Source organism: Bufo gargarizans, chromosome 1 (assembly GCF_014858855.1).
Source record: "Bufo gargarizans isolate SCDJY-AF-19 chromosome 1, ASM1485885v1, whole genome shotgun sequence".
In the NCBI taxonomy this organism is placed as follows: domain Eukaryota; kingdom Metazoa; phylum Chordata; class Amphibia; order Anura; family Bufonidae; genus Bufo; species Bufo gargarizans.
Window position 1 is genome coordinate 394,166,199 of NC_058080.1, and position 8,798 is coordinate 394,174,996.

Sequence of the window (8,798 nt, forward strand, 5' to 3'; positions counted from 1 at the left end):
ACTTTTTTGTGACTTTTTAAATAGTCCCAATAGTAAATCTGTCTAGAGATTAATTTACATAAGAAAACACGCCCACTTTCAGAAAACTGGCGAGCATAGTGCAGAGCAGAAAAAAGTCGTAAATTTCTGCGCAGTTTTAGCGTTTGCGCATTTTTTGGGGACTTTTTCACTCCATTATTCTGACCTGAGCTAATGATAAATCTGGCCCTTGGTATTTATTACCTACTTTAAGGATAGGTCACTAATATCTGATTGGTGAAGGTCTGACACCCGCCGCTGTACGACTGCCCTTCTCAACAGGTAAGGTTACCTTCACATGCATGAGTTGTGATTGGCCAGTTGTTTTATGCCGCACACAACTAATATATGTACACAGATCCTGTGTTTGTACACAGATAGCGCCGCACAGAAAAACTGAGCATGTAGCATTTTTCTGTATGGCACTATTTGACATCCAGCATTACAACTGAAGCTCCGAATGCATGAGAACTATCCAATAGAAAACTATGGGATCAGTTCTCTTCAAGCTTTTTCTGCTTCACGTCGGAGGGGAATTGAGCCGGATTGCCAGACATATGTGTAGGGGACATAAGGCTTAGGCCCCATGCACACTGCCGTGTTTCACAGCCGTGTGCGGGCCGTGGAACCGCGGCCTGGATCCCTCCTGAGAGCAGGAGCGCACGGCGTCACTGGTTGCTATGACGCCGTGCGCTCCCTGCTGCCGCCGCAATACAGTAATACACTGGTATGATCTATACCAGTGTATTACTGTACTGTGCCGGCAGCAGGGAGCGCACGGCGTCATAGCAACCAGTGACGCCGTGCGCTCCTGCTCTCAGGAGGGATCCAGGCCGCGGTTCCACGGCCCACACACGGCTGTGAAACACGGCAGTGTGCATGGGGCCTTAATCAGTAAGGCCCAGCTTCTTTATTAGCCTGGAGTGTCTTTAAACATTCAGAGGCTTTGTGAATATATCTGCAATCATATCCGCAGTTGGTCAGTAATTCAAGTTTAGAAGTCCTTGTTCTTGAAGATCCTTAAAAAAAAAACAGAACTTCACATAATATGCATGGTTTTGGGATTTACCCTTTTCATCTGTTTAAGGCCTCCTGCACACGACAGTATTTTTTAACGTCCTGCAAAACGTGGTTCCGTTGTACCATGATCCGTGTCCGTTTTTTCTTCCGTGGGTCTTCCGTGATTTTTCGAGTATCCACGGACATGAAAAATGAAAAAAAAAATCTAAGTCAAGTTTGCCATTGAAATGATAGGAAAAAATGGACACGGATCACGGACACGGATCACGGACGCGGATGACAATCTTGTGTGCATCCGTGATTTTTCACGGACCCATTGACTTGAATGGGTCCGTGAACCGTTGGCCGTGAAAAAAATAGGACAGGTCATATTTTTTTCACGGCCAGGAAACACGGATCACGGATGCGGCTGCCAAACGGTGCAGTTTACGATTTTTCCACGGACCCATTGAAAGTCAATGGGAGCGCAGAAAAACACGTTAAACGGGACAACGGCCACGGGTGCACAGAACGGTCGTTTGCAGGAGGCCTTAGTGTGATTTCCATAGCAGACTTTACTGGTTTTGCAACAGTTAGGCTAAAAGTTTAGATCATTTCTTGAATCTTGTACCTTTGGTTCAGACGAAACAGCTATCTTTCGCTCTCTCTCTCAATCTGAATACCAAGGTAATGACTTATGTTTCCAAGGTCTTTGGTATCAAAATTCTCATTTAGAGTTTGTAGTATTCTTGTTTCGTCCTCGTCTTGTTCAAAACAATCTATGAGATTGTCCACATCAATCAGCACAAAAGTCTCTGTTCTTTAGTTTCTTTGCATATGGGGAGGGGTCTGCCTTTCTCCTCTTTAATCCTTCATCTGTACAGTTGTGTTCAAAATAATAGCAGTGTGTTTAAAAAAGTGAATAAAGCTCAAAATCCTTCTAATAGCTTTTATTTCAATACACACAAATGCATTGGGAACACTACACATTCTATTCTTAGGCTACTTTCACACTAGCGTTCGGGGCTCCGCTTGTGAGCTCCGTTTGAAGGCTCTCACAAGCGGCCCCGAACGGATCCGTCCAGCCCTAATGCATTCTGAGTGGATGCGGATTCGCTCAGAATGCATCAGTCTGGCACCGTCTGTCCTCCGCTCCGCTCAGCAGGCGGACACCCGAACGCTGCTTGCAGCGTTCGGGTGTCCGCCTGGCCGCGCGGAGGCAAACGGATCCGTCCAGAGTTACAATGGAAGTCAATGGGGGCAGATCCGTTCGAAGGTGACACAATATGGTGCATTTTTCAAACGGATCCGCCCCCCCTTTGACTTTCAATGTAAAGTCTGGACGGATCCGTCTGAATACAAATTGTACTTAGACTTTTTTTGTAAAATATAATGCAGACGGTTCCGTCTGAACGGATACTATCGTTTGCATTATAGGAGCGGATCCGTCTGTACAGACACCAGACGGATCCGCTCCGAACGCAAGTGTGAAAGTAGCCTAAATCAAAACATGAAGAAAAATATATCAAATTTGTGTTGCTCCTTTAAAAAAATTCACTATATAAACTGAAAAATGTTTGAAGATTTTGCTTTCCTTTGAATCACTTCACTAATATTTAGTTGTATAACCACTGTTTCTGAGAACTGCTGTACATCTGTGTTGCATGGAGTCAACCAACTTCTGGCACCTGTGAACAGGTATTCCAGCCCAGGATGATGGGACTACATTCCGCAGTTCTTCTCTATTTCTTGGTTTTGCCTCAGAAACTGCATTTTTTATGCACTGCAAATCTGATAGTGAAATAAAATCAGTAAATACATCTGTTTCATTTGTGGGTGAAAAAATCATACTTTTTTTTCCATAAAGTACCTTTGCGGCCTGCACTGCAAATCTGATAGTGAAATATAATCAGTGACTACAACTGGGACATTGTGGGTCAAAAAAATGCATTATTTTTTTTTGGGCCATGAAGTACCTTTCTGCCTGCACTGCATTTGTGATAGTGATAGAAAGTCATTTAAATCCATCTGTTTCACTGTGGGTGAAAAAATGATTTATTTATTTTTTTGCCAGAAAGTACCTATGTGGCCTGCACGGCGAATCTGATAGTAAAATATAGTCAGTAAATCCATCTGTTTCACTGTGGCTGAAATAATCTACTTTTTTTTTCCCCATAAAGTACCTTTGTGGACTGCACTGCAAATCTGATAGTGAAATATAATCAGCAAATACAACTGGGACATTGTGGGTGAAAAAAACATTTTTTTCCCCCCATAAAGTACCTTTGTGCCCTGCACTGCATTTGTGATAGTGAAAGGAAATCAGTTAAATCCATCTGATTTATTTGTGGGTGAAAATATCATCTTTTCTTTTCCCATAAAGTACCTTTGCTGCCTGCAATGCAAATCTGATAGTGAAATAAAATCAGTTAATCCATCTCTTTCACTGTGGGTGAAAAAATCTACTTTTTTTTTCTATAAAGTACTTTTGCGGCCTGCACTGCAGTGAATCCAACTGGGTCATTGTGGGTCAAAAAGCAGCCGCCACTACTTTTCCAGGCGAGCCATCCGTTCTCTGCACAACCAAGTGAGGGCCAAAATCAGGTGTGCACTGCACAACGCCATCTGTGTCAAGGTCCACATAACTACCGATCCGTGGACCAGTAAGCATGGGCAGGGATATTATATCTCCCTAACAGCACACTGGATAAATGCAGTGGCGGCTGGGCCTGAGGCGGATAGCTGTTTGGTGCATGTCCTTCCGCCACCGAGGATTGCAGGGTGTTTCTCTTTGCCTCCTGTTACCTCCTCCTCCTACTCAGCCTCCTCCTCCTCTACCACCTCCTTATCTGGTCAGTGAAATACCTAACAACACCACCAACTTCAGCACAGCCAGGGGTAAACGACAGCAGGCTGTTTTGAAACTCATGTGTTTGGGGGAAAAAACCAACACTACGCAGAAGCTGTGGACGTGCATGGAACAACAGACTGATGAGTGGTTGGTGCCACTGACCCTCAGGCCCACCCTGGTGGTGCGCGATAATGGGCTAAATCTTGTAGCAGCTCTGAGCCTAGCCGATTTGACGCACATCCCTTGCCTGGGGCATGTGCTGAACCCAGATATGTCAGCGCTGGTACAGAAAGTGAGGGCCGTCTGTGTGCGCTTTCGGCGTTCTCACCCTGCTGCTGCTTGCCTGTCTGCGCTGCAGCGTAACTTCGGCCTTCCCACTCACCGTCTCATATGCGACGTGCCCACAAGATGGAACTCCACCTTGCACATGCTGGAGAGACTGTGCAAGCAGCAGCAGGCGATAGTGGCGTTTCAGCTGCACCACGCACAGGTCAGTCACATTGAGGAACAGCACAACTTCACCACCAATGACTGGGCCTCCATGCGAGACCTGTGTGCCATGTTGCGCTGTTTTGAGTACTCCACCAACATGGCCAGTGCCGATGACGCCATTCTCAGCGTTACTATCCCACTTCTATGTCTCCTTGAAAAACACTTTGGGCGATGATGGAGGAGGATGTGGCACAGGAGGAAGAGGAGGAGGAGGAAGACGGGTCATTTCCACAGTTATCAGGTCAGTCATTCACAAGTGGCTTGGAGGGTGGGTTCCTGCACCAGCAAAGGGTCGGTTGCACAATTGTCCAGCCAGAGCACAGTTCTGGAGGATGAGGAGGAGGAACCGTGTTCACAGCAGGGTGGCACCCAACGCAGCTCGTGGGCATCACTGGAGCGTGGTTGGGAGGATACGGAGGACACAGACGATACACCTCCCACAGAGAACAGTTTGTCCTTGCCTCTGGGTAGCCTGGCACACATGAGCGACTATATGCTGCAGTGCCTGCACAATGACCGCTGCCGAGTTGCCCACATTCTAACTTGTGCTGATTCCTGGGTGGCCACCCTGCTGGATCCCTGTTACAAGGACAATGTGCCATCCTTAATTCCCTCACTGGAGCATAATCGGAAGAAGCGTAACTTCAAGTGCACGCTGGTAGACGCGCTGCTGAGGGCATTCCCAACTGACACCGGGGGCTCAGTGGAAGCACAAGGCAAAGGCAGAGGAGGAGGAAGAGATCGCCAATGCAGCTGGGGCACCGCCAGCACCTCAGAAGGCAGGGTTAGCATGGCCAAAATGTGGAAAAGCTTTGCCACCACGCCACAACAACCAGCACCACCAGCTGATATGGAGCGTCTTAGCAGGAGGCAGCATTTCAGCAACATGGTGGAGCAGTATGTGTGCACACACCTACACGTACTGACTGATGGGTCTGCCCCATTCAACTTCTGGGTCTTCAAATTGGGCACATGGCCTGAGCTTGCCCTTTATGCCTTGGAGGTGCTGGCCTGCCCTGCAGCCAGTGTATTGTCTGACAGTGTATTTAGCACAGAAGGGGACGTTATCACAGACAAGCGCAGCCGCCTGTACACAGCCAACGTGGACAAGCTTACTCTTATTAAAATGAACCAGACATGGATCCCACAAGACTTGTCTGTATAGACTTGTGCAGAATAGACATTTATGCCGGCCTCACACAGCCATTTTTATATTGAAGTGCACCTATTCTTTTTTTTTTTTGTTTGTTTTTTTGTCCCTATATTTTGGGGGCTACCCCAATAAAAAACAAAACACAAACAAACGAAAAACTGTGTTGGCTACCTCCTCCTCTTCCACTGCCGCTTCCACTTCCATCGCCACAGTCACCACCTCCTCAACCTTCTACTCCACATCCACCTCCTCCTCCTAGTTCAAGATAATTATTTTTACTTTTTATGTATTTTATGTTATTTTAAGTTATCTCCCTATCCACATTTGTTTGCAGAGCACTTGTCCTACTCTTACGCCCATTTTGCTTCCTTTTGCAGCCATCTAGCCCTTTCCAGGACTTTTTTAGAGCAATTTTAGTGCCCAAAAGTTCAGGTCCCCATTGACTTCAATGGGGTTCGGGTTCGAGGTCAAGTTCAGATCCCAAACTCAAACTTTTTTGCGAAGTTCGGCCGAACCCGGCGAATCCGAACATCCAGGTGTCTGCTCAACTTTAGCCACAGCTATAACACAAACCTGAAACTGCTCCCAAAAAAAGAGAAAATTATTTTGACAGTTTATTAGTAGGGATGAGCGAACTCGAACTGTATAGTTCGGGTTCGTACCGAATTTTGGGGTGTCCGTGACACGGACCCGAACCCGGACATTTTCGTAAAAGTCCGGGTTCGGGTTCGGTGTTCGTCGCTTTCTTCGCGCTTTTGTGACGCTTTCTTGGCGCTTTTTGAAAGGCTGCAAAGCAGCCAATCAACAAGCGTCATACTACTTGCCCCAAGAGGCCATCACAGCCATGCCTACTATTGGCATGGCTGTGATTGGCCAGAGCACCATGTGACCCAGCCTCTATTTAAGCTGGAGTCACATAGCGCCGCCCGTCACTCTGCTCTGATTAGCGTAGGGAGAGGTTGCGGCTGCGACAGTAGGGCGAGATTAGGCAGATTAACTCCTCCAAAGGACTTGATTAACTGATCGATCTGCAGCTGTGGATCATTGAGCTGCTGATCCTCAATTGCTCACTGTTTTTAGGCTGCCCAGACCGTTTGTCAGTCACATTTTTCTGGGGTGATCGGCGGCCATTTTGTGTCTTGTGGTGCGCCAGCACAAGCTGCGACCAAGTGCATTTAACCCTCAATGGTGTGGTTGTTTTTTGGCTAAAGCCTACATCAGGGTGAAGCTGTCACACCAAGTGCATTTAACCAGCAATAGTCTGTTTATTTTTTGGCCATATACTACATCAGGGGCAAGCTGCGCCTGTCACCAAGTGCATTTAACCCTCAATGGTGCGTTTGTTTTTTGGCTAAAGCCTACATCAGGGTGAAGCTGTCACACCAAGTGCATTTAACCAGCAATAGTCTGTTTATTTTTTGGCCATATACTACATCAGGGGCAAGCTGCGCCCGTCACCAAGTGCATTTAACCCTCAGTAGTGTGGTTGGTCAAGCTATCACACCAAGTGCATTTAACCAGCAATAGTCTGTTCATTTTTTGGCCATATACTAAATCAGGGGCAAGCTGCGCCCGTCACCAAGTGCATTTAACCAGCAATAGTCTGTTCATTTTTTGGCCATATACTACATCAGGGGCAAGCTGCGCCCGTCACCAAGTGCATTTAACCCTCAGTAGTGTGGTTGGTCAAGCTGTGACACCAAGTGCATTTAACCAGCAATAGTCTGTTCATTTTTTGGCCATATACTACATCAGGGGCAAGCTGCGCCCATCACCAAGTGCATTTAACCAGCAATAGTGTGGTTATTTTTTGGCCATATCCCAGTCTAATTCTGTCACTAAATCCATACCGGTCACCCAGCGCCTAAATACTAGGCCTCAAATTTATATCCCGCTAAATCTCTCGTTACCGCTGTCCTGTTGTGGCTGGGAAAGTTATTTAGTGTCCGTCAAAGCACATTTTTTGTTCTGGGTTGAAATACAATTCCCAATTTAGCAATTTAAAAATTTAGTGGTTTCTGCTGTATCAGAGCTATTTGAAATCTATCCCTAAAAGGGTATATAATATTCAAGGTGCACATAGGGTCATTCAGAATAACTTCGGATTATGCTTCTGGAGCCAGGGGTACCCCAAGACCACCGAGTAGTGTGGAGACGAAATAACCTGGAGACAGACCGACTCTCTGTGAACGGCACCAATGGCCATCCCCACTGGAAGGGTCTCATGAGTCACGTGTGGCGGCAGAAGGGGTCTGCCGTCTATCGCCTCAAGAGCCAGTGGGGAACCTCGAGGCTGCAGAGGAATGGAATTGGCGGCAGCGAACACACTATCAATGAACAAACCACCAGCACCAGAGTCCACCAACGCCTGGGTCGTCACCGAGCCCCCGACCCAGGAGAGGACAACAGTAATCAGTGGTTTGTCAACACGGGAAACCGGGGACGAGGAGACTCCACCCAAGATCTGCCCCCGACAGGATCTCAGGTGCGAGCGTTTCCCGGACGGTTCGGGCATGCCAACCGAAAATGCCCACCGAGACCACAGTACATGCATCGGCCCTCGCGTCTCCGGAGTACCCTCTCCCCCTCGGACAGGCGAGCAAACCCCAGCTGCATGGGTTCACCCCCAGACAAGTCATCCCCAGGAGGCGTGGGAGGAGAGGGAGGCACGGGTGGGACAGCAAACGTAGGCGCCAATCTGTTAGAAGGCCTCCGCAGGCTCTCCTTAAAGGAAGGTCTCTCCCTGAGTCTGGTGTCAATCAAAATCAGGAAAGAAATAAGAGACTCGAGCTCCACTGGTAGGTCCTTAGCTGCAACCTCATCCTTCAAGGCATCCGAGAGACCATGAGAGAAAGCAGCGACCGGAGCCTCATTATTCCAGCCCACCTCTGCTGCCAGGGTACGAAACTCAATGGCGTATTCAGCTACGGATCGTGAACCCTGTCTGATGGACATAAGGAGCTTCGCAGCAGAGGCAGCACGAGCCGGCACATCGAATACCTTCCGAAGAGAAGCAACAAAACCGGAAAACTCGGCAACCACCGGATTGTTGTTCTCCCATAAAGGGCTGGCCCAGGCCAAGGCCTTGTCCGAGAGCAGCGAGATCAAGAAGCCCACCTTTGATCTCTCAGTAGGAAAGGCATGTGGCAGCAACTCGAAGTAAATGCCCACCTGGTTAAGGAAACCTCGGCACTGAGTTGGCTCTCCCCCAAAGCGCTGTGGAAGGGGGGCAGAACCGGTCATACCCTGAAACACCACAGGCGCAGCAACAGGTGTCAGGGTATA